Source organism: Oryctolagus cuniculus, chromosome 1, assembly GCF_964237555.1.
Source record: "Oryctolagus cuniculus chromosome 1, mOryCun1.1, whole genome shotgun sequence".
In the NCBI taxonomy this organism is placed as follows: Eukaryota; Metazoa; Chordata; class Mammalia; order Lagomorpha; family Leporidae; genus Oryctolagus; species Oryctolagus cuniculus.
In genome coordinates this window covers 168,904,468-168,931,322 of record NC_091432.1, presented here as the reverse complement: position 1 = coordinate 168,931,322, position 26,855 = coordinate 168,904,468, and the positions used below count along the sequence as shown (strand labels likewise).

The 26,855-nt window shown below is 41.4% G+C and overlaps 1 protein-coding gene and 1 long non-coding RNA gene across 12 annotated transcripts in view; one reads left to right on the top strand and one right to left on the bottom strand.

Annotated features, from left to right (window-relative positions):
- The window catches only part of IL33 (interleukin 33), a 48,581-nt gene extending 27,778 nt beyond the window's left edge, over window positions 1-20,803 (bottom strand). Inside the window, exons 1-2 of one of the 10 annotated variants that reach the window (XM_070051852.1) lie at window positions 4,982-5,031; window positions 2,585-2,705 (exon numbers count right to left, since the gene is read on the bottom strand). The gene's annotated coding sequence lies outside the window, so the exon portion shown is untranslated. Of the gene's footprint in view, window positions 1-2,584; window positions 2,728-3,055; window positions 3,134-4,981; window positions 5,670-20,531 lie in introns of those variants that run through there. The other 9 variants (XM_051845861.2, XM_070051857.1, XM_008254994.4 and 6 more) reach the window with 9 other exon arrangements.
- LOC127491074 (uncharacterized) overlaps window positions 1-26,855 on the top strand; it is a 189,828-nt gene that overhangs the window by 15,918 nt on the left and 147,055 nt on the right. The gene's annotated exons all lie outside the window — the stretch shown is intronic.

Genomic DNA, 26,855 nt, shown 5'->3' with positions numbered 1-26,855 from the left:
TGATCCAGGAACCTTTTGGTGCTTTCCTTATGTGTCATGCCTGGACTTTCATACCTCTTTGGGGACATTCCTACACAATGCAGTGTCCTATCTGCAGAAACCAATGAAGCTGCTCACATTTTTGGCTGGGTGCAAGAGATGCAGCCTTGACATGTTTCCTTCTGGCCTTTAAGACAGCTGAGGATACAGTGAGAATGGCTGTAGAAATGTGATTAAACTGAATCACCGAAAAAAGAATTCTAGCACAGAACTTTATAGAAGGCAACAGGGGACGAATCAGTGGAGGAAATTTCACCATATGCAAACCTCTCCTAAAGAAATACTGAAGGGAGCCGGCGCCGTGGCTCAATAGGCTAATCCTCCACCTTGCGGCGCCGGCACACCAGGTTCTAGTCCCGGTTGGGGCGCCGGATTCTGTCCCGGTTGCCCCTCTTCCAGGCCAGCTCTCTGCTGTGGCCAGGGAGTGCAGTGGAGGATGGCCCAGGTGCTTGGGCCCTGCACCCCATGGGAGACCAGGAAAAGCACCTGGCTCCTGGCTCCTGCCAGGATCAGCGCGGTGCGCCGGCTGCAGCGGCGGCCATTGGAGGGTGAACCAGCGGCAAAGGAAGACCTTTCTCTCTCTGTCTCTCTCTCTCACTGTCCACTCTGCCTGTCAAAAAAAAAAAAAAAAAAAAAAAAAGAAATACTGAAGGGAAAAGCAGGTGTCAGGCTACATTGCGTCATGTTTCAGTTCACACAAGTGAACAAAAAAATCTATAATCTGTTTTGCTTCAGTTCACTGCTTTAGACCTACCTTTGTAAGTCTGTTTAAAAAACAAACAAACCCTATATCCTAGAGCATGAAGTAAAGCAATTTGCAAGGTTATGCCAATGTATTTATTCATTAAAAGATAGTATTTCATGTGTGTTCACGTATTATGGAAAAGTTGAATGATTGCATAATTCAAGATAAATAGTATGCCAAGTGTGAGAATTATTTGTAATTGGCAACAATACAGGCACAACTGATTGCTTAACTGAAGGTGATACCTTGCTTACTAATGTCAACGTTGACTCTGGGAATAGAACTCAGATTCCAAAGCCTAATATGATTTAAACAATTTAGTATTTGCAGAATCCTAAATTACTAAATTATATCAGCTGATTTATTTTTTAAGAGAAGTATGAGATGTTCATAAAGCAAAACTTTGGATTTTGAAAGTATTCTTTAAGGTAGAAGGCAATGTATGCCTTTACATTTGTTCATTTGTAGAGAAGCATGCATGCTGATTTGGGTATGACATATTTCTCAAACACGTATTAATAAGAAGAAACTTAATCCAGTTACCACACATACATGTTTAGAGCTAGTGATAAAAGTGTGCCTAAGTTCTATTTTCATTGCATAAGAATGTTACTAGATACTTCTGGAATTAATCCTGGAAGCTAAGAAGCTTCTTTTGAAGGCAGCTTTAGAAATGAACAAGGAATCAGAAGAAGATGGGGCAGGCATTGTGGTACAGAGGGTTAAATCTCTGCTTGTGACACTGATATCCCATATTGGAGCACTGGTTTGAGTCCTGGCTACTCCACATCCAATCCAAAACCTGCTAGTGTGCCTGTGAGGACAGTGGAAGATGGCCCAAGTTCTTGGGCCCCTGCCATCCATGTGGGAGACCCAGGCCAAGACTCTTGGCTTTGGCCTGTGGCCATTTGGGAAATTAATCAGTGGATGGAAGATCTCTCTCAGTCTCTCTACCTTTCAAATCAATCAATCAATCAATCAATCAGTAAATCTTATTTTTAAAAAAAAGGTATGGAAACTTGACCATCCTCATATGAGAAGACTTTGTCTCCCACCTTTCCTACTCCATGGGCTGTTCCATCTACTCCCAAACTGCTGACTTCACCAACTTTATGTGAGATTTTTACTTGGCTTAGCCTTGGTTAATGAGTAACTGTACTTGGGGTGAAAATTAAAAAGTGAAAAGATTCTGTTGAAAATATCTCTTAAAGATAAGACTGAAAATGTGTTTTCTTTCTTTTTTTTTTAACCAAGTCTCATGTCTCAATGCAAATAACTTTAATGCTAAGTGTTTTGAGTCTGCTCTCATGGGCTTCATGACACTAAGGAGAAATTGTGATTGAGATAATGGGAGTTAATAATAATTGAACAGTCAGGTGTAAGCATTACAGGTACCCTCTTGATAAAACAGCTATGTTCTCTTGTGTTAGTAGCATCCAACTTACTATATTAAATGACTACTACATAGTGACAATTAGGATTATAGTTTCACAAACCATTTGTTTCTAGAGTGAGTAAGGAAAAAATATGTACCCCCTTTATTAAAAATATTACTATACATACATTCAGGTAATGTGAATCTTTTTTTCTTATGGGAGAAAATGCAGGAAGCTGGGGGCAAGCAATGGGTTAAGCCTCTGCTTGGGATGCCTGCATGTTTGGGTATAAAAAGTCCCCAAGTGAAATAACAAGTGAAAAAAGTACATAGTCCCCTCTTTAGAAAGAAGCTACTGATGCAGGTGTCATGGCACAGTGGGTTAAGGACACCCACATCTCATATCACAGTGCCAGTTTTTGTACCTGGTACTTCCAGTTCATCTTCCTGCTAATGTACCCTGAGAAGTAGCAGATGGCTTAAGTGGTTGGGTCTCTGGAACCATGTGGGAGACGCAGATGGAGTTCCTGGCACCAGTGCTGGTTCCTGTAGGCATTTAGTGAGTGAACTAGGGGATGGAAGGAAGATCTCTCTCTTAATTTATTGTTGCTGCTGTTTTGTTTTTTTTTCACATTTTATAGCAGAGGAAAAAAAAATTAGGCTCAGAAAAGATAAGTGGGATCCCAAATCACATAGCTGGTCAATGACCAATAATGGATTTGAGTCCCGTCTGCCCCTAGAAATGTTTTTTTATGCTATATTAAATTCTTCCCTTTAAAAAATACAAAATAAAACAAAAACACCTTCATTGGTACAGTGTAGTCCACCAACAGTGAGGGCAGCATGCACCAGGAGACTTCTACCGGGGGAAGTGCCTCAGATCCTTCCATACATACCTCCTTATTCCTTGCCATAATGAACTTTGTCCTCTAAATTGAATCTCCTAAAAAGTTCCTTTTGCATGCAGATATCAGCTCCAGGAACCCAGAGGGAAACCAAAGAGATTAGAGTTTCTACCACATTTTCCTGAAGTCCCTGAGTCAATTATCCTGTTGTTGATGTTGATGGGATTAGGGTTTCTTTCTGCTGTCCAAGGAATTAATTATTGATCTCAGTCTTTCTAAATAAAAGAAAAAAAAAAAAAAGCCGGCCCCATGGCTCAATAGGCTAATCCTCCGCCTGCGGCTCCACACACCGGGTTCTAGTCTAAATATCCTTGCTGCAAATTGAGATGCAAAGAAAGAGAATTCTGACACTCTTCACTCCCACTATGCTTGCCAAAATTTCAACTTGTTGAATAAAATATATATTGATTTTGGCACAGTCACACTCATATCTCTAAAAAAAGACCACATATAATCAGATTTATTAGCATAAATAATCCTTGTTGTCTATGTTTTCTTCTCTAATGCTACCCACACAATATTTATAGTGATTTAATGCCATATAAAAATCTCTAGAATAGACTTGTGCTGCTATATTTACTGATAATAGTATTCCTTGGCATATATTTGTTCTTCTTGTAGTGCTGCTTCCCATGTGCTATTTCCCTGTAAGGATTTAATTCCATGGTACAACTGAACTTTTCATAATTGAAGTTTATGTACATTCTTGGGACTTAGTTGTAAGGACCCAATCAATTGCATGTTCTGTTTTTCAGTCTTTGGCAGAACCTGGACAGAAATGGAAGCTTCCAATGCTAAATGCCTTCCTTTATTTTCATCCTTGATTATTTCATCCCTAAGTGAAAGTTCTGACAGAATTCTGAAAATGGGAAAGGATAAAGGGTAGTTATACAATGATAGGAGATAACATTTAGATTATTGAGAAAATCAATTAAAAAGTCACCAGAGATCAGAAGCATAACCCACATTCTTAGAAGAATAGAGAAAATATGAAATTTCAGCTGAAGAGAGTGATGCTTGTTAGCTAAGCATGCTTGTTTAAGGATATCATCCAGCTGTGTGATTCACTTGAAGCCCTCAAACTTTGAAAAATAGAGTTGTGCTACTTCTGAAAGGAAATCAAAAGAGGAGGGTCAAGTACTGGATAGAGAAATGTGGGCAGCTGTAGATAGGGATGCTGGGAACAGCATAGGACCACGGTGGCATCCAAGGGTGATTCAAGCACAGAGGCAAAAGTGAGAAGAAAATCCAGCAGCACCTAGCCCTGGACACGCCACCCTCAAATCTACAGCTCGTATTGCAGTCACAGTATGTACTTTCAGATGTGATGCTGTTTTCTTTGTTAAAATAGTCTGGAGACATATTTTCACCTGTGATAAGATGAGGCAAAGAAAAACCCAAAGGAGAAAAAATGCCATGAGGCGGACAGCAAGGAGTAAAGAAAGAAAACAATCTTCAAAGTCAAGTCTCTAAATGAAGCATAGCAGCAAAATTAATGAGTTTTTAAAACTACTCATTTATATTGTCACTTCCTTACATTTTCACAAATAGTTTATTTTTGAGGGAGTGACAATTCTCAGTTATTCTATTTATCTCCCTTTTACTGAAAACCACTTGTAAACAATTGTGAGTAGGATTGCCTTGAATAAGCATTAGGGGTATTGTGTAGGGGAAGGGAACATTTATTATAGACAATTATAGTCTATCTAAGCAATCATTAATAATTTTACAAATCATAAAAGGAAAACAAAATAGAATTACAAACTAGTAGAAAATATTATCATCAACTTCTATTTTTGGTACTAATAATAACAAAACAGCCTAATGATTTATTTTGTAAAAATTAAAAAACCAACAGTTTTCCATGCTTCCCAAGATTTTCTTTTGCAAAACCCAGAGTATTGCTTTCATTCTTACCTTGGATCCTGTTTCAATTTCTTCCTTGCCTAAATAGCATCAACTTTGTTTCCAGAGAGCCTGCAGATTGTTTTTATTACCCAAATTTGGCAGAGAACCGAATGGCCTTAGAAGGCAGTTCTGGGCGGTGCAATTTTATCAAGTTTTTGAGCATGTATAGAGAGCCAGAAGAGTTACAATCCTGGCAGTGTTGCTTTCTGCTTTCTCCCCGGTGTTGCTTAAAATGTAACCAGCAATTATGCATTTTATGTTCTTGTTCTATCTATCTATATATCTATCTATCTATCTATCTCTACTTTTGCTTCCAACTCAGATTGGAATTCCCTCACACACAACTCTCCTCCCCTGCCTGTCTCCATTTTCCAACTGTTCCTCTACCTCTCACCTTCACTGCTTGGCTCCTAAACTAGAAAACTTCCAAGTTAAACTCTGAAACTTTACTTTCAGTATTGCTCAAATTGAAATTTTTTTTGACATTTACATTTTCAGTTTCAACCATTGGCTTCTTAGTTTACAACTTTCACTATGAGTTCAGTTTGCTCTTCCAAATTTCTTTACAGTGGGGTTACCCCCTTTGCATAGCAGTAATATGAAGCTCATAGCAAATATCATCAGATACTCTGTGCATCTCAACATACCTGACCTCCCTCCCTGCTTCCCAGTTTTATCTATCCTTTCATGTGTCCCCAGTATCTCACAGAAGGCAAGACTTTTGCTACAAATCCTGTGCTGTAGATCCCATCATACTACCTCAGGAGAAATTTTACTCCTACACGTTCTGTCTCCATTTCTTTTGGCATCTATGTTATAATTGTCACAGGAAACAAAGGGATGTTCTTTTAAGGCAGAGGCTATAACTACATCCTAAGATTGTGTTATTATATGAAAAACTGTTGATTATCGGGATAGCACTTTACACATACAAACAGGTCTATCAAATCTCCACAGCCATCTGACCCACAAGTTTGGAAGGGTGGGCTTGAATCAAAGGGACAGAAAAAATGTTCTGTAAAATGACATAACAAGAAATTTTTAGTTTTTCTCTTGGCATACTGAGGGACATTAAGGTTCTGAAATCCAGAGGAAAGAGAAAATGAGATAGCAACAAGTAGCTGGCAACCCAGGGCTTGGGAAAGATATGATTATGATGGGGTCCGCTTTGGTAAAAAACAACAAAGAAACCAAGAAATATTTGAGGTCTGTTACCCAATTTAAATCCGTTTTCTTTTAGGGGTAGTAATATCATTTCACGTTCCCCACATTGGAGCAAATATGTGTTACCAGCCTCAGTGTTGTGTTTGGGAGAAAGGAAGGAAGGAAGGAAAATAGCTGTCTCCACCCTTGGGATACAGCACCAGAGAAAGAAGGCAAACAAGATACTGAGAATGTTATGGATATATGTTTCCTGGTGTTTAAGTTCTTGCCTTTGTGTGCAGTAAGAATTCAAAGTGGAGGCATAAGTAAGGTACACAGTGAGAGCAGGATTTTTTTTTTAAGATTTATTTATTTATTGTGAAAGGCAGAGTTAGAGAGAGAGAGAGAAAGAAAGAAAGAAATCTTCCATCCACTGATTCATGCCCCAAATGGCTCCCAAGGCCGGAGCTGGGCTGATCCGAAGTCAGGAGCCAAGAGCTTCTTTCAAATCTCTCACATGAATGCAGGGATCCAAGTACTTGGACCATCTTCCACAGCTTTCCCAGGCACAATAGCAGGGAGCTGGATTGGAAGAGGAGCAGCCAGGACTTGAATCTGTGCCCATATGGATTGCTGGCACCACAGGTAGAGACTTACCTGCTACACCAGCCACAAGAGCAGGATTTTTATAGAGAGTGAGTATACATTCATGTGTAAGTGATGGCAACCCCACAGGGAGAGAGACTCACCATAAGAGGGCCAGAGAGTGTGTGAGAGAAGGCAAGAAAAGGGCCAAAGCAATGAGACCAAAAGGCACCTCCCCCATCTAGCAGTTCCCTTTGTGGAGTAGAAGGGTGGTCCCCTAATTGAATATACAAATGAGGTGGAGTTTGGGTGGAGTTTACTGTGAGTGAGGTTTTCTGGGAGTTTTTATAGCACTCTCACATGGAGTTTAACTTCCACGTATTCATCGTGGTGGTGTCTCTTCCTTCCCAGTCCCAGATGAGACTCAGGTACATGGTGGGAAAGTGAGCATACTGGATTGACATGTAAAAGGGTGGAGTTAAAATGCAAGGCTGCAAGAGACAGAGGTTGTGGGAAAACCTTCCAGCTCATTTATTCCCAACTGATTCTGCCTAGCTCCCCCATGTCAAGATCAGTGCCGATCAGGAATTGGCTGTTTGCAGCTAAATGGGAAGAAGTGACAAGTTGCAACCAAAGGAATTTTAGCATGCTCTACTCTGGAAATGTTTGCAAACACTGAGGGATTAAAAGAGGAAAGGCTTAATCTCTCACTACACTTCATACTTTAAAATCAATTGTATTTGTTATTAGAACTGTTCTAGTGTTCTTTTGAGTTTGTATTTGAATAATGTGTTTTTGCTCATCTTTTTTCTTTCAACCCATCTTTGTCCTTATATTTAAGATTTGTCTTTTATAAGCAATATATTGTTGAGTTTTGATATTTTGCCTCTCAAATAATATAGACATTCACTGCACAATTTGGTAAATGTTTTGAGGAGAAAGCTCAATTCTCCAGCCTTCTGTTCTTACTGGGATCCTGGCCCTTCCAGTCCCCAATTTTGTCTCTCCAACCCTACAAGACCATTGAAGTCTTTTCCAATTTCTCTGTCTGCTAACAGTAGCCTCCTGCCAAGATTTCCAGCTTCCTATTGCAGACTTGTCAGTTGCCCTTGCAACTGTTAACAGAAAGTAGCTTTGCCTGTTAGCTAATCTCTCGGGAATCCTCACCCATCATCCTCAGTGTTTCAATAGCTTTCTCCTGTCTTTAATCTAGTTCTTCCTCTTCTTCTTTCTCTCCTCCTCCTCAGCCTATATCCTCCTCCTTCTCCCCTTCTTCCTCCTCATCCTCAGCCTCCTCTTCTTCCTCTTCCTCTTGCTCTTCTTCTTCCACCTCTTCATTGTCTTCTCCCTTTTCTCTATTTCTTCTCCTTCTATCCTCCTCTCTCTTTTTTTAACCTGTTCTCTTTGATTATTCTCAGCCATAACAATGAGCAAGCCATAAGGTAGTCCATTCCACTTTGAAGTAAAAATCTCTTGCTACTTGAGTTGTATACAGAGGAAGTAGGGTTTGAGGAGGCAGAAGGACTAAGAGTAAGGTTATGAGAACTTTATTCACGTGATCAAACAATTTATTATCTAAAGTATAAAGTTTTTAAAAATGAGAAAAACAGGAGCCAGCATTGTGGCTTAGTACGTAAAGCTGCTAACTGCGATGCTGGCATCCCTTATGGATGCTGGTTCTAGTCTGGCCGTTCCACTTCCAGTCCAGCTCCCTACTAATGTTCCTGGGAAAACAGTGAAAGATGACCCAAGTTCTTGGGCTCCTGCACCCACATGGGAGGCCTGGATGAAGTTCCTGGTTTCTGACTTTGGCTTGGTCCAGCCCAGGCCATTGTAGCCATCTGAGGAATGCATCAGGGGATAGAAAATCTTTCTCTCTGTCTCTGTCTCTGTCTCTCTCTCTCTCTCTCTCTTTCAAATAAATAAGTAAATCTTTAAAAATGAGAAAAGCATCATTAATAATTGTCAGATTTTCACTCCATGTTCCATCTTACCAAGGTCAGTTACATAAAGGACCAGCCCAGCTCACCCATTCACTAGCTAGAGCTCTATAAATTGAACTGTCTTCATCATACTGTGGTCAGTGCTGAGATTGAGGGGGTTTTCTTAAATACTTGCTTTCCTAAGAATGAGCGTTGGTATCACTTTAAGGCCTTTTGCCAGCTTTTTGTGCCATTTACCCTTCACAGGGAGAGAAGGAGTTTATAATGAGCGGCTCTGCAAAGATACATGACTTCCAAAATGCCAGCTGTGTCCTCTCTTAACAACGGGAGTACATTTCCTCCTGAACAGTTAAAATTGGATGGGTGGGAAACTGCAGTGAAATCTTGTATGCAAGATGTCTCAACAACCTCAGGCAGTAAGAATGAAGTTCTTCTAACTGCTACCAGGGAGTTCAGTGAGACATGGAGATTGCCGTACCACAGCCCTGAAGCTCTCAGAAACTAGTATGGAATGCGCTTCAAAATCATCAAAGAATTTTTATAATGTTTATATATTAAATAAAAAGTGAAAGAAGCTAACCAAGTGAAAAAAGAAAAAAAAAAGCAGTAGCAAAGTAGGAAGAAAAAAAAAAAGCAAAAGCAAGTTGCCAGAAACCACTTGGAAAGATAAGCAGGTAGACTTTGTTTTTCTATGACTTTGGGGTAGGAATATGAACATTGCAATGGCCTGGAAGGGTGCCCAGGCAATGCAATTTGGACAATGTTTTGTTTTTGATTTGGCATATGACTATGTGAAATCTAAAGAACTGTAGAATGCTGTTTCCCAACTTTTAGTAAAGGGTGGAACAGAAATGTCGATACTTTCCATATTTATTTCTGGAATATTAAAATATATCATGCTTATCATCATAGAGAATTAAATGTTATGGAAAAAATGGAAAAAGTGTTTTTAACAGCATCATTAAAGTCTCAAGTAGATTTGTTTCAAAGGATGTTATTAATATTTATCTGAAGATATCTGAATATTATAACTTTTATTTATCTCATTTAATTTTTAAAAGACATAAATATTGTACATATTTATGGGATACAATGTGATGCTCTGATACACACATACATTGTGTTAATATACAGTCAGAGTAAATACATCAATCTCTTAAATTTTCAATATTTATTTATGGTGAAAACATTCAAAATCCTATCTTCCTGCTTTTAAAGATAGAGAAATACACAGTGCATTCACATTATCCATAATCACCCTACTGTGCAACAGGCTCTAGAGCTTCTTAACTTCTTACTCTTTTTTTTTTTTTACAGGCAGAGTAGACAGTAAGAGAGAGAGAGAGAGAGAAAGGTCTTCCTTTTCCATTGGTTCATCCCACAATGGCCGCTCTGGTCGGTGTGCTGCATCCGACGCACTGCGCTGATCCAAAGCCAGGAGCCAGGTGCTTCTCCTGGTCTCCCATGCGGGTGCAGGGCCCAAGGACCTGGGCCATCCTCCACTGCACTCCCAGGCCACAGCAGAGAGCTGGACTGGAAGAGGGGCAACCGGGACAGAATCCGGCGCCCCAACCGGGACTAGAACCTGGGGTGCCAGCGTCTCAGGTGGAGGATTAGCCTATTGAGCCGTGGCACTGGCCAAACTTCTTACTCTTATTCACCTATAATTTAGTCTCCATTATTGATCTGTCTAAGTATTCTGTTTCTTCATGATTCATTCTTGGTAAGGTCTATCCATCCAGGAATTTGTCCACTTCTATGCTATCTGTGGGGAGCAATCCGGACTAGACTAAGTTACTCGAATTAAGACTTGTTCTGTGCATCTGCTCTCCCACAATATGGCGCTGGGAGAGAAGTAAACAGCTTCCGCACAGCTGCCTCCAGTTCAACCAATTAACTGTAGGACTTGCTCCTGATTGGAGAGCAGCGTACTCAGCCGAGTTGGGATTGGCGGAGGAGGACTATAAAGGAGGAGAGAGACGGCATGCACGAGGAACATCTATGGGGAACATCTGAGGGAACCCGTGCAGCCCCCGAGAGAACCGGCCGGTGGTGTGCCGCTCCCCTGCGGAAGTGGGGAATGCGGCCAGGGGGAACTGCCCTTCCACGGAGGTGGAAGGGATAGTAGCCAACCCGGGAAGAACCAGCAGCAAACCCGGGGAGGGCCGAGCAGACGAAAGAACAGCGCAGGGTCCTGTGTCGTTCCTCCACGAAGAGGGGGAGCGACATAATGGTGCCGTGACTCGGATAGGAAACCTGACTCGGATAGGAAACCTGACTCGGATAGGAAACTTAGGACGGATAGCAAACTTAGGAGGGAAGAAACGGGAAGAAGCAGGAAAATACCGGAGAGAGAGACTAGCAAACAGCCTAGGGAAAAGCCGGACGAAAAAGGAGCCGGAAGAAGCTATTGAAAGCCTAGGCATAGACTCGGATTCGGACTACGGGGGGAAGCTGGGAGAAATCTCTAAGGTCGAAAGCGAAAGTGAAAGCTAGAACAAACAGACTCGGACGTGGACTGTGGGGAGAGGCCAGGAGAAATGAGGGAGGAATATCGTTGGAGGAAAGTTTGGGGAAACATACCGGGTAGAGAAAAATGTTAGGGAAATTGAAGCCGCGGGGGGCAGGCCGAGGCGGAAACGAAAGCCACTTTGGGGTTCTCAAGTTAGCCCGGGAATAGGGGGCGAAAAGTTGAAGCCAGAAGCTGAAACGTGAGCCAGGTTGGGATCCGTCTGATTAGCCCGGGGAGCAAAGGACGGGAAGCCAAACCGTGGGGCGGAGACGTACGCTGGGTTGAATTCGCCAGGCTAGCCCGGGGAACTTAGATTGAATCCTAGTGGCGGAGACGCAAGCTACGCTGTGTTACTCGCGGAAGCCGCCGCGTGCAGAGAGAGCACGGGGCGTGAGTAGATAGGGAACGGGGCTGGCGTAGGCCGTGGTTCAGACGCGAAAGGGTTAAGCGTGGAGACCGCGGACCGCGCAAAGCCGGGAAGCCGCGCAGATGAGGCGCGGGCTGAAGCGGCTCAGAGCCGGTGAGGCGCGGAGAAGCAGCCTCGGGGCGGAGCCCGCTGGCGGGGCGAGGCGCCGGGAAGCTGCGCGGAGCCGTGAAGCTGCCGGCAGGGCGAGGCGCCGGGAAGCCGCGGGGATAAGAGAAAACAGAAGTTTAGAAATGGAATGAGAGCGGGAAGCTGCGGGGATAAGAGAAACAGAAGTTTAGAAGTAAAAGAGAAATAGGAATGTTGGCAGACAGAAGTAAAATGGGAGAAATAGAAATGCCCGGAGATAGAGAAATAGAGAAAAATAAGGCCTCCCCTCAACATGCCAATTAGGAGGCTTGGATTCGGTCTGCCCGATTTAAGGCGGTAAGCGCCAGCAAAGCTCGACCAGAGTATGAGCTGCAGGTCACCGAAGATAGGCACGAACCAACACTAATAAGTCTCCCCCACAATAAGGCAATGAGAAGGCTTGGATTCGGTTTGCCTGATAGGTTTTGTAAACACCTGCAGGCAGTTCTAGCAGAGCAGAGTATGCGCTGCAGGGCACTGAACACAGGCACGCATCAGCGCCTAAAAACCTCCTCACAACATGGCGAAGAGAGGACCCGGATTCGGTTTTCCTGATTGATAGGACTTGTAAGAGCCTGTGGCAACTCTAGCAAGTACAGCAGAGTGTGTGCTGCGGGACACCGAAGACAGGCGCGTATCAACGCCAAAAAATAAAAAGAAAGGGGGATCTGTGGGGAGCAATCCGGACTAGACTAAGTTACTCGAATTAAGACTTGTTCTGTGCATCTGCTCTCCCACAATATGGCGCTGGGAGAGAAGTAAACAGCTTCCGCACAGCTGCCTCCAGTTCAACCAATTAACTGTAGGACTTGCTCCTGATTGGAGAGCAGCGTACTCAGCCGAGTTGGGATTGGCGGAGGAGGACTATAAAGGAGGAGAGAGACGGCATGCACGAGGAACATCTATGGGGAACATCTGAGGGAACCCGTGCAGCCCCCGAGAGAACCGGCCGGTGGTGTGCCGCTCCCCTGCGGAAGTGGGGAATGCGGCCAGGGGGAACTGCCCTTCCACGGAGGTGGAAGGGATAGTAGCCAACCCGGGAAGAACCAGCAGCAAGCCCGGGGAGGGCCGAGCAGACGAAAGAACAGCGCAGGGTCCTGTGTTGCTCCTCCACGAAGAGGGGGAGCGACACTATCAAGTTTGTTGCCATATGCTTGTTGATAATAATATCTAACAATCCTTTGTGTTTCTGTGGCATCAGTCATAACATCTCTCTTTTTAACTCTGATTTTAAGTATTTTAATCTCTCCCTTTTTTTCTTAGCGTAGGTAAGGGTTTGTCAATTTGGTTTACCTTTTCAAAGAACAAGCTCTTCATTTAATTGATTTTTAAATATTTTATTTATGTAATTTATTTATGCTCTTGAGTTTTATTCTTTCTTTCTTCCTTTTAATTCTGGATTTGATTTGCTCTTGCTTTTCTAGTTCCTTGAGATGTGGTGAGAAGTTGGTTGATTCAGATCTTTCTGCTTTTTTGATGCAGGCTTTGGTTGCTGTAATTTTCCCTCTTAGTTCTGCTTTTGTTGTATCCCAAAGATTGTAATATGTTGTGTGTCTATTTTCATTTTTTCAAGAAATTTTTAAATCCCTCCTTAATTTTTTCTTGACCCATTGATTATTCAAAAGTAATTTAATTTCTATGTATTTATATAATTTTTATTTTTATTGATTTCTAGTTTTATTGCTTTTTAGTCAGAAAAGATGCTCTTTAATTCAGGGGTGTGAAAAATTTGGCCTGAAGGCCATTTAAGGCCTGCAAAATCATTTCATCTGGTCCTGCCAAGGCAACTGCAGATGAGATTCAGTAATTTTTTCTGGAACACAAATAGTGTTATAAACATCCAAATGACCCTTGGGAGAAAAAGGGTTCCCCACCCTTGCATTATTTCTTTTCTTTTAAATTTGTTGAGACTTGTTTTATGAGTACTATTATGATCTATCCTGAAGAATGTTCCATGTGCTATTGAAAAGAATGTGTATTTTGCAGCAATTAGGTAGAATATTCTATTGTGTCTGTTAGGTTCAAGTGATCTATAGTAAAGTTTAACTCTACTGTTTGTTGGTTTTCTGTCTGGATAATCTGTACATTTTGAAAGTGGAGTGTTGAAGTCCCCTACTATTATGGTGTCGGAGTCTATTTCTCCCTTTAGGTCCATTAGTATTTACTTTATGTATTTGGGTGCTCCAGTATTGGATATAAAACTACCTGAATAAGAAAGAGAAAATATGAATATACCTATAGCAAATAAAGAGGTTGAATCAATCATTAAAAATCTTCCAAGAAAAACTAATCACAGACAAAATGGCTTCACTTGTAAATTTATGAATCATTTAAAGTACAATTGACACCAATTCTTCAAAAATAAGAGGCAAGGATAGTTTCTAATCATTCTTTAAAGCCAACAACTACTATTTTATCAATGGTAAAGACAGCATAAGAAAATAAAACTATTGACCAATATCCTTTATGAATACAGATGCAAAAAGCCTTAACAAAATACTAGTAATATGAGTCCAGGAACATTTTAAGATTCCACATCATGACCATGTGGGATTAATGCTAAGAATGAAAGAGTGTTCCACCAAATGAAAAATCAATGAATGTCATACATCATGCTTATGGAATGAAGGAGGGAACTCACATGATCATCTTAATGCATAAAATCTTTTTTTTTTTTTTTTTGACAGGCAGAGTTAGGCAATGAGAGAGAGAGACAGACAGAAAGGTCTTCCTTCCATTGGTTCACCCCACAAGTGGCCACTACAGTTGACGCGCTGCGCCAATCCAAAGCCAGGAGCCAGGTGCTTCCTCCTGGTCTCCCACGCGGGTGCAGGGCCCAAGAAGTTGGGCCATCCTCCACTGCCTTCCTGGGTCATAGCAGAGAGATGGACTGGAAGAGGAGCAACTGGGACTAGAACCCAGGGTGCCGGCGCCGCAGGCGCAAGATTAGCCAAGTGAGACGTGGCGTCGGCCTGCATAAAATCTTTTGACAAACTCTGTTACTCTTTAATGATAAATAAAAATTCAACAAACTAGAAAAGTAAGAAATTTTCTCAGTACAATAAAAGGCATTTGTGGAGAATTCGAAGTAGCATTATACTTGATGGTAAAATACTGAAAGCTTTCCCCTCTAATATCAAAACACACATTTTTTCACAATTTTTGTTCAACAGTGTTCCAAAAGTTCTAGCCAAAGTAATAGACAAAGACAAGAGATGAAAGGCAAACAAATTGGAAAAGGAAGAAGTAAAATTTTCTCTGAAGATGACGTGATCCTAAATACTGAAAAAATTTTAAATTCTCAAATAAATCTAGTAGGGCTAATGAATGAATTTGAGAAAATTTCAGATACAAGAGCAATGTTTAAGAGTCAGTTGTATTTCTATACAAAAATGAATCAAAAAATTAAGAAATAAAGTTCATTTATAATAGTGTCAAAAATAGTTATGAGTACCTTTGACGAATTAGGAAGTACAAGAATTGTATACTGAAAACTGTAAGATGTCACTGAAAGAAGTTAGTGAAAATCTGAATGAATGGAAAGACATTTTATGGTTAAGATTTCAATTCTCTCCACATTGACCTGCAGGCTTTTTACAATTTCTATGAGAATTGTAGTTGACTTCCTTGTAGAAATTAAGAAACTCATTCTAAAATTCATATAGAATTCCAGTAAACTCAGAATAGTCAAAATGATCTTTAAAAAGAAGAGGGGTGTCATTGAGGTACAGTGAGTTAAACTACAACTTGAGATACAAGCATCCCATATCAGAGTGCTGATTCAAGTCCTAGTTACACCATGTCTAATCTAGATTCCCAATAGTGTGCATCTAGGGAAGTGATAGATGATGGCTCAGTGCTTGAGACCCTGCCACCTATATTGGATACCTAGATGGAATTTCTGGCTCCTGGCTCTAGTCTGGCCAAGCTCTGGCTGTTGCGGATATTTGAGAAGTGAACCAGTACATGGAATGTCCTCTCCCTACCCACCTGCCGTGTGTGTGTGCGGGGATGGGTGGGTGGGTGGATGTGAGTGTGTTTCGCTCTCTGTCACTCTGCATCATAAATAAATAAGTTTTTAAAAGTAGATTCCACATACAAGTAAAATCATGGAATATTTTTCTTTCTGTGTCTGGCTTATTTCATTTATCATAAGGTCCTTAAGCTCATCCATGTTGTGGCAACTGGCAAGATATTCTTTTGGGGGGTTGAATAATAATCCCCTATATGTATATTCCAGAGTTTCTTTATTCATTCATCCACTAATAGGAAGTTTAGATTATTTCAGTATCTTGCCTACTGTGTGTAATGCTGCAGTGAATATCAGAATGAACTAGATATCTTTATGAGGTAGTAATTTCATTTCCCCTTGGTATACGCCCTGAAGAGGGATTGCCAGATCATATGATATTCTATTTTTAGTGTCTTTAGAGATCTTCATACTGTTTTCCATACTGACTGTACCAATCTACAGTTCCATCAACAATGTACAAGGGTTCTCTTCATACCCTCACCAACATTTGTTATCTTTTAATTTTTGATTATAGCCATCCTACTGAGTGTGAGTTAGTATGTTATAGTGGTTTTGATTTGTATTTCCCTTATGGTTAATGGTGTTGAGTACCTTAGGACTCGTAAAACTGAGTAGTGGGAGGATAAGCCAATTTAAAAATGGGTAATAGTCCTGCATATACATTTCATCTCTAATTTTATCTTGACTTAGAAAGCTGCTGTTGGGTAACCTGACTCTGCAAAGGGGTTCAGAAATTATAAGAAAGTGACAGTTGTGTCTTACTGGAAAACATTTTAATATATAAACATAGTAGCTTTTATGTCCAATTATTATTGTTACTTCACATTCATACTCCTATAGGTACTGTAGTGAAGTGCAGTGTTTGTTTTCCATTTCATCTATAAGCTGTAAGCTCCTTGATGAACCTTGTACTCATAATTGTATTCTCTGTGTGTAATCTAGGTAGGTCCTGGCACATAGAAGCTCCATAAAATTTTTTTCTGAATGAATGATTTTCCCATATTCTCATAGTAAAATTAACTGCTAAGTAAACTGTTTGCTTACTGTGAGTCATAGAGTATTCTAAGTAACATATATGTTATCTCATTTAATCCCACAATAATTCAATGAGGTAGATTCTTATTATCCTTATGTTGCTGATTGATACTCAAGCTCTGGAAATTTTGAGTGATTTTCCCAGTATATCTAAATTTGATTACTTGTCACCACTGCTGTGCTTCTATCCTCCTTCATATCACCATCACCACTTCCCAAATGTATTGTTCTCTAAATTTCAAAAAGTAGTTTGTAGAGTTATTGAGATCCTTTGTCTTCACAGTTCAATGACCAACTGCTGAGAAAGGAGTGTAAAATCCACAGCCATACTTATTGTGGAATTATCTGTTTCTATCTTTAGTTCTATCATTTTTGATATCATGTAAAGACTCTTATTAGATATATACGTATATATAATCTTTTAAAAAAATAAGTGAAGCCAGACAATAGTAAAACAGTATATTTAAAGTACTAAAGTGGGCTGGCGCCATGGCTCACTTGGCTAATCCTCTGCCTGCAGCACCAGCATCCCATATGGAATGCCATGTTCTAGATTCGGTTGCTCCTCTTCCAGTCCAGCTCTCTGCTGTGGCCCGGGAGGGCAGTGGAGGATGGCCCAAGTGCTTGGGCGCCTGCACCCACGTGGGAGACCAAGAAGAAGCACCTGGCTCCTGGCTTTTGATCAGCGCAGCACTGACCGTAGCGGCCATTTTGGGGGTGAAACAACAGAAGGAAGACCTTTCTTTCTGTCTCTCCCACTGTCTAACTCTGCCTGTAAAATTAAAAATACAAAAGTACTAAAGAAGAAACCTGTCAATTCAGAATTCTATATTCAGAAAAAACTAAGAGAATTTGTCACCCCCACATCTGCAAATACTGAAGTAGGTTCTTCCAGTTTGAAGAGAAAAAAAAAAAAGAGAGATGCAAACTCAGATCTTCAGAAAAGAATCTAAAAATCACTGTAATATTAATCATGGGGGGGGGGGGATGGCACTGTGGTATAGCATTCCATATAGGTGCCGGTTCGAGGCCTGGCTACTGCACTTCCAATCTAGCTCTCTGCTATGGCTTGGGAAAGCAGTGGAAGATGGCCTATGTCCCTGGGCCCCTGTACCCTTCACATTCTTTCATAATGATGGCTATCATTTTGTGTTTCTATGTGTAGCACATCCTTAAGCATCTTTTGTAATGCTGGATGAGTGGTTACAGACAAATTCTTTCAATTTCTGTTTGTTATGGAAGGTCTTTATTTCACTTTCATTCATAAATGAGAGCTTTGCAGGGTGCAGTATTCTGGGTTGACAGTTTTTTTCTCTTAAGACTTGGACTATGTCTCCCCATTCTCTTGTAGCCTCTAGGGTTTCTGATGAAAAGTCATCTGTCAGTCTAAATGTAAATCCTCTGAAAGTAACCTGGCATTTCTCTAGTGCACATTTTAGAATCTTTTCTTTATGTTTTACTGTGGAAGGTTTGACTATAATGTGTCATGGTGAAGATCTTTTCTGGTCATGTCTTTTAAGAATTCAAGGTGTTCCCTGTACTTGGATGTCCCTTTTTTTCTCCAAATTGGGGAATTTTTCTGTATTTCACTAAATAGGCCTTCTAGTCCATTCTGTCTTTCTACACCTTCAGGAACTCCTAGGACCCATATTTTGGGTTGTTTGATAGTGTCCCATAAATCTCCAACACTATTTTTAAGTTTTCTAATTTCTTTTTTTTGTCTGACTGAAAGATTTCCAAAGATTTGTCTTCTAGCTCAGATATTCTTTCTTCTGTCTCAACAGGTCTGTTGTTAAGGATTTCCACTGCATTTTTATTTGATCTGTTGAATTCTTCATTTTTTAAAAGATTTTATCTATTTATTTGAGAGATACAGACAGAGAGAGGGAGAGACAGAGAAAAAGGTCTTCCATCCTCTGGTTCACTCCCCAAATGGCTGCAACATCCACAGCTGGGTTGATCCGAAGCCAGGAGCTTCTTCTGGGTCTTCCACATGGGTACAGGGGCCCAAGCACTAGCAACATCTTCTACTGCTTTCCCAGGCTGTAGTAGAGAGCTGGATCAGAAGAGGAGCAGCCGAGACTTTGACTGGCATCCATATGGGATACTGATGCCGCAGGTGGAAGCTTAGCCAATACACCACAGCACCGGCCCCCAAATTCTTCATTTCTAATATTTCATTTTGATTTCTCTTTAAAATCTCTGTTTAATAGGGAAATTTTTCATTAATGTCATGTATGGTTTTCTTTAGTTCATGGATTTGCTTCTGATTGCTTTTGAGTAATCCTGTGATTAATTTTTGAATTCCATTTCAGTCATTTGATCAGTCTCTTCCTCTTTACATTCTAATATTGAAATGTTGTTATCTTCTTTTGGGGGCATCATATTGTCTTCCTTATTCTTGCTTTAGAGTTTCTGCATTTATTTTTAGACATTTCTAGAGTTAATTTTTCCCCCCTTTGGTGGCTTTTATTTTTGAGCTATGCCTCTGTGGTATGTACCACATAGAAGGACCAAACAGAAGTGACCCAAAAGAGGGAACTTAAGAAGGAAGATAGGGGATACCAGAGATATGCTGAAACTTGTCTACACAAGTTCAGGCCATGTGGGGATGTATCTAATGTGAGTCTAGATTGAAAAACTGCCTGTCTGCAAATGGGATAATTGGACTTTAACCCAGAGCTAAGGAATGAAATATCTAGGAAATACCTACTAATGGGATCAGGAAATCGAGTTTATAGGAATTGAGACCTGGTGAGGTCAGCTTGACATTCAGTTACATGGTGGGAACAACACCCATCAAAATACTTCATTTTTAATCTTTTATCCTGCCTGGCTTGCTCAGGATAGAACAAAGAGCCGCCTGAAGGGTGGGAATAGGCGACTTGTTTACAGTAAACTGTGAGCTCAAAAGGATGGAATTGCTACTCCCTTGCTATTCTTGTGGTAAAATCAGATAATGAGGGGGGAAGGAAGAAGACTAGTTGGCAGACTGGGCCAGAGGTTGAGGGCATGGAGAAGGCCCGGTTCCCAAACTCTCATTTGCTTCTCTGGGTGGAGGGTGTTAGAAAGGATTATAGATAAAGGCAGGGTGAATAGATATGGAAAAGGGCTGTTCTGAGATAAGGGTGAGCAGGAGCTTAGAATTCCCAGGCATGAGAAGGGATACAGTGAGTGAGACAGTGAGACCAGCAAATGTAGAAGAAAGGGGTTTTGGCTGTTTAGTGGGAAACTTGGAAGCTAAAAGGAGAACATGAGGTCAGAGGGAAGGTTTAAAACAGAGACAGGTGAAGGATTGGACATAGGGAATCTCCTTCCACTTTTCTGAATGTTCACAGAAGTGGTAAATATCCTGAATAATGTGCCGTTAAGCAGCCATTTGGACTAGCTGTCAAGCTAGGAGACAGCTGAGAGGAGGGATGGAAGGAACGCAAGATGAGGAAGTTCCCATGGCAACCCGTGGAGTCAAAATCATTTCTGTGCCCAAAATCATGGCCATCTGACCAGGAGAGTATGGGAGTGGGGAGTGGGGTCATCACCCACATCCACTGGAGCCCAGGGCATGAAGCCTGTAGAAGAGAAATAGGGGATTGAGTTGTCACCCATAGCCACTGTTGCCTGGGACACAGAGTCTGTATAGGTACAAGGCTGTAGGAGCTGTGGTGCCTGGTACCAGGACTTCGGGGACAAAGTCACGTAGAACTACAACCCGTAGAAAGTCACGAAGAGAGGATCCTCCGCCCGACCCATCTTACCTCAGGATTTTGAAGGGCCAGCGTGTAGATGGGAATCACAGAGCATTCAATAGTGAAGGGAGGCCAGGGGTGAGTTTTGTGGTTGGCAGAAGTCCGGAATCCCAAAGCAGCTCAGATCCCCAAGGGGAGAGCAAGGTCGATGGGAGAGTCTGGTCCTGGGTTTTGGCACCAATGAAAGATCACCAGAAAACACACCAGACATCAGAGTAAGGGAGGTTTATTGTTGGGTGGCGAAACCTGACAGGCTGCCTTCCCATGCATGAGAGAACAGCAAGCCTATGCTAGAATAGGTCTTATATAGCTTTGCAGAGGTAAGGAAGTGGGAGCAGCAAATCCTGTTAGGGTGGGGTGGAGCTGACACTTGTGGTTGGGCCATTTGATCATCAGACTTCTAGTAAGCCAGGCTAAGCTTAGGATCAAAGCTTATTGCACCACATGGTGACAGGGCCAGAGCCTAAGATAGCACCTGGAGCTTAAGATGAAACCATTTTACTAATCGCCCTCCTTGACAGCAACTAGTTAATTTCCCCCTGAATAGCTGACTTCATCATAAAATCCATTTATGTTATATCCTAGTTCTTGAGATAAGTTTTATAAAGTAAAAATCTGTGGAGTCTTTTTATGTTAATGTACCCACACCATGCTTGGGCATGTGCCAGGAGAGGGTAACAGCTTAAGTTGAAAAACTGCCTAAGTACCAGGTACAGTACATACATTATATCACTTATACAATATTATATCATTTAATCTGTGTTATATTCATGTGAGGGAAACTGAGGTTTGGTTAAGTTACATGAACAAAATAACATTGCTACTAGGTAATAGTGCCAGGATTAAACAACAGATCTGTTTAACTGCATTGCATTTTGCTGATTATATTCATGTGTTAATATTATCATCAAAAGTTAGTATTAAGCCACTTAGTTATTGGTTTCTAAGAACATAAACAGAATTATGCTAGGCATTTCAAACAGAAGGAATAAAACCCATGGGGGTTTAGAAAGACCAGAGGTGGTACCCAGAATTCACAGGGTCTATACTGCTGAAGTTTCCAGGGGCTTTGGTGGTTGCTGCTCCTGCTGCTAATAAACTGTTATTACAGTTATCTTTCACGAGGCTAAGAATCTGCATTGTTACTGAGGCTGCCCACTACCCCGTGACTGGATTCATTGCCAAGATTGCCTGCTGTTACTGCCAGATCCAGAGAGAGAAAATGAGAAAAGATGACTTTTCTCTCCCTTCTGCCTTCTAGTCTTTCCACTAGATGTGCTTTGGCAGAATCGAACTGGAAACCAGCAAATAAAGAAACCTAGAAATCTAATTTGCAGATTTTCAGCACCCTGCTTTAGAGGAGCAAGCTGAAGGGCAGGAATGAAACTAAAAGCCAGTTGTCCCAGGAAGTATTGTTATGGGTGAAAGGGTGGCAGAGAAAAGATTATCTCAGATCTTTGTCTCACATCCCACCTGAAATAAGAATTTCCATGTGGACAAAGCAGAGTGAAAAGCAAGATTTATTTAAGCCAGAAACCTCCTGCCAAGAGAGGTAGACTTGCTGCATTGTGTGGGTCTGAGTCATTCAGTTCTTTGAGGAAAGTAAAAAAACAGAGCAGGAGTTAACAATCAGAAGGCAGGGACAAAACCCATCAAAAAGTCAGATTTGTAATCCTAATGTCCTGTCTAGCTTGCCATGTGCTCTAGGCTTCCTGGCCTAGATGCTCCTCCACATGGCTGGTTCCTGGTGCTCGGTATGAACCCAGGTTTACCTCTCTCTCTTAATAAAGCTTTCACTGTCCTGTGCATCTTTCACACTAAATAAAGCTTAAAATGTACCATGATGCCTCATTTATCTGTGCCGGTATTTAAAATTCTTCTCTAAATATTAGGCAAGAACCCTCTTGGGCTTATTAATATTGGGGATTTATTAGTAAGCATATGGTGAAATCGTATGGCATCCCAAATTTTGGTAGCATATGTGGCACCCCAGATAGAACTTCTGGGGAACTTTAAGGGGCCACATTTGGTGAGGATTTTAGGGGGTCATTCCTGATTTCACTTTCACCCTGAGTCCATTCTATATGCCTCTGGGACAATGATATCCTTTCTTCTTCCTTAGAAATTGCAGCCCCATCTATCTTCCCTTGCCTGGTGGCTTGGAACTTGATAACCTACCCAGGACATACTTGCCAGAAACAACTTGTCCTCTGGACAGGTCTTCTGAGCCTCAGATCTTTGTTAAATCAACTGGCTTCTTGAACTTAGAAATTTTGAGAAGACTCCTTAAGTGAAATTTTTGCTTGACTATAAACAGAAGTTTTAATAACTTTGAACTCTTTTTTTTCTGAGTGTCAATGGAGGTGAGTCATGTGGGGTTCTTGTCTTCGCAGAAGAAAAAATTCAGGCGTGAGACAGCATAGTAGCAAGGTTTTATTGGGGACAGGGCATCCATCAGAACAGAAGGGACAGAGAGAGTGCCCAGTCACTCAGACGGGGGGAAAGTGAGGTTACATGGTTAAATGGAGAGAGTACCCCTGGCAGGCTGGGTGGGCAGCTCAGCCTAGAGCTGAGAGCTGAGCACACAGTCTGTTTAGACTGGGGCTTATAAGGGAAGGGTCTGGTTCCTTTCTGCCATTTCTGTTTACCTCCTCCCCGTTCTCCTCCAGGACAAAGGGTTTGCTGAGTGTAAATTAGGAAAATTTCTACCCAGGTTTACCACTGACGTTATCAGACAGGGGGAACTTCCCCTGTGCTGCCTACCTCAGAGAAAGGTGATAAAGTTTTCTTATTCTGTGGTATCAGGCCAGGTAACCAGGTGCTGGTATCAGGCCAGGTGCTGAGGAGAGAGAAGTGGGGGAAGTGCTGGGACTACCTGGAAGGTTATCAAGCTCTGGGCAGGACTTTGAAATGTAAAGACTGGGCTGCTTCTACAGTGGGCATCTGCAGAAGCCTTTTTCCTCAGGCCCCTCTCACACACGTAGGCTGATTTCTGACTTCCTACCTAACATCCAGGACAGTTTCCCAAGTGAACTTGTACTCTTGGCCCCTTCCAATTTCCCTGAGAAGTAAATAAAAAGCCATGATAGATACGATAGACATTCTCTTCCCACTTTGTGTGCACCTCTTTTCCTTTCATTCTTCTTCCAAAAGAATATTTTTTGGCCCACTCCATTCCATACTAAATATCATTATGGGTCTCATTTATTGAGTACCTGCTATGTACCTAGAACTTTATACATGTTATGTAATTTAATCCACATCAGAACCCCAAGAAAGTTCCATTACAAAGATACAAAATTTAGATTCAGAGAGGTCAAGTGGCTGATCCACTGAATCTCATTAATGGTAAAGCTGGTATCATAGCCCAAGCTAGCCTGGCTCCAAAACTTGTATTCTTTTCATAAAGCATGGAATCTGCCTTACCTTCCACGTGGGTACAGGAGATAAAAAAGAAGTCAGGAAAGAAGTAAGTAGACTTAATCAGGCTTCTTGCCAGGTTTTTGTCTAAGAGAATGTTTTAGCCAAAATAAAGGCTTTGACAATATAAACAATTAGAAAAGCAGGAATTTCCCATCCTTATGATTGCTTTAATCCTAGCATTTCAGGGTGAATTCCTAATAGTGATCATCATATTTCTGAATACTTTGGAATTTAGCCTCTGATCAGTTTAGTTTTCCAATAGAAAATGAAAAATTAAAATAAAGTTTCAAGAAATCACTTATCAGTTATACTGAGGCATGAAATTCCTTGAGTTAGGGATTTAGATTTTGTTTAGAGGTAGTGTTGTCTCCTGTTTAATAGAAAAAATTTGTGAGCCAAAAGAAATGTTTTAAGTAGTTGATCTACTATATGATGTTATAAAGTATTATTTTTTAAAAATTTTTTTATTTGAGAGGTAGAGTTACAGACAGCGAGAGACAGAGAGACAGAGAGAAAGGTCTTCCTTCCATTGGTTCACTCCCCAGATGGCCCTTGTGGCCGGCACTGCACCAATCTGAAGCCAGGAGCCAGGTGCTTCTTCCTGGTCTCCCATGTGGGTACAGGGCCCAAGGACCTGGGCCATCCTCCACTGCCCTCCCAGGCCACAGCAGAGAGCTGGACTGGAAGAGGAGCAACCAGGACTAGAACCTGGCACCCATATGGGATGCCGGTGCTGCAGGTGGAGGACTAACCTAGTGAGCCAAGGCGCCGGCCCCAAAGTATTATTATTATTATTGCTTTCATATAAAATAAAACTCAGAGTTAAATGCAATACATCCTAATTCTAAATTTTAGTTGTCCCTTATAACCTGCTGTCTCTATTTTTCAGTAAGTTTAATAAGGGTTTTTACACAATCATTGAAAAAATGCATCATCTGTTTTAATGTTTTTTTATTTGACAGAGATATGAAGAAGAGGGGACAGAGGGAAAGAGGGAGAGATATGGTGTTTAAATTTTAACTGAAAAGTGATCCCTGTTAGGAATTTGGAAAGCATTATGCTGAGTGAAATAAGCCAGTCCCAAAGGGACAAATACCATATGTTCTCCCTGATCAGTGACAACTAACTGAGCACCAAAAAGGAAACCTGTTAAAGTGAAATGAACACTATGAGAAACGGTGACTTGATCAGCCCTTGCCCTGACTGTTGATGAACAACTTAATACGTTATCCCTCTTAGTATTTTTGTTTGTTTGTTCTACTTAATACTTTTGGTTGAATACTGTAATCAATACACAGTTAGGGCCGGCGCCGCGGCTCACTAGGCTAATCCTCCACCTTGCGGCGTCGGCACACCGGGTTCTAGTCCCAGTCGGTGCACTGGATTCTGTCCCAGTTGCCCCTCTTCCAGGCCAGCTCTCTACTGTGGCCAGGGAGTGCAGTGGAGGATGGCCCAAGTACTTGGGCCCTGCACCCCATGGGAGACCAGGATAAGTATCTGGCTCCTGCCATCGGATCAGTGAGGTGCACTGGCCGCAGCACGCCAACTGCAGCGGCCATTGGAGGGTGAACAATGGCAAAAGGAAGACCTTTCTCTCTCTCTCTTTCTCTCTCTCTCACTATCCACTCTGCCTGTCAAAAAAAAAAATACACAGTTATTCTCAAGTGTTGAAACTTAACTGAAAAGTGATCACTGTTAAATATAAGAGTGGGAATAAGAGAGGGAAGAGATGTGCAATTCGGGACATGCTCAAGCTGACTTACCTCAAACGATAGAGTTAGAAACATACCAGGGGATTCCAATTCAATCCCATCAAGGTGGCATGTACCAATGCCATCTCACTAGTCCCGGTGATCAATTTCTATTCACAATTGATCATAATGATAGGACTAAGAGCCAAAGGGAGCACATAAACAAGACTGGTGTCTGCAAATACTAGCTGATAGAATAAAAAGGGGAGAGAACGATCCAACATGGGAAGTGAGATACACAGCAGACCCATAGAATGGCAGATGTCCTAAACAGCACTCTGGCCTCAGAATCAGCTCTTAAGGCACGCGGATCTCGCTGAAAAGCCCATGTGAGTATACAGGCATGGAAAGCCAAAACACTCTGGCAAACAACAACAACAACAACAACAAAAACACCTAAATGAAAGATCTCCGCGAGTGAGATCCCGGTGAAAAGAACAGGTCATCAAGAAGGAGGTACCTTTCTCTGAAGGGAGGAGAGAACTTCCACTTTGACTACGACCTTGTCTAAATATGATCAGAGTTGATGAACTCAAGAGGCTTCCATAGCCTTGGCAACTCATGACAAGAGCCTAGGGTGATTACTGATACCATAAACAAGAGTGTCAATTTGTTAAGTCAACAACAGGAGTCACTGTGCACTTACTCCTCATGTAGGATCTCTGTCCTTAATGTGCTGTACATTGAGATTTAATGCTATAACTAGTACTGAAACAGTATTTTTCACTTTGTGTTTCTATGTGGGTGCAAACTGTTGAAATCTTTACTTAATGTATGCTAAACTGATCTTCTGTATATAAAGAGAATTGAAAATGAATCTTGATGTGAATGGAAGGGGGGAGGGAGAGGGAAAGGGGAAGGTTGGGAGTGGGAGGGAAGTTATGGGGGGGGGGAGCCATTGTAATCCATAAGCTGTACTTTGGAAATTTATATTCATTAAATAAAAGTTTAAAAAAATAAATAAAAATCTCTATAATCTACATGCTTCTCTCCAACAGGAATTCAGTTGAGCTATCAGGTATCAGGGTAGCTGATTTCTGAGACCTAATGAAAGTAACAGTCAAGTCTTTCATGATGCAATAATACAAGGAAGATGCTAAAACTGGAGGACATGCCACCTCCTCCCTATTTTCCATTCCCCATGGAATTGTATACTAGT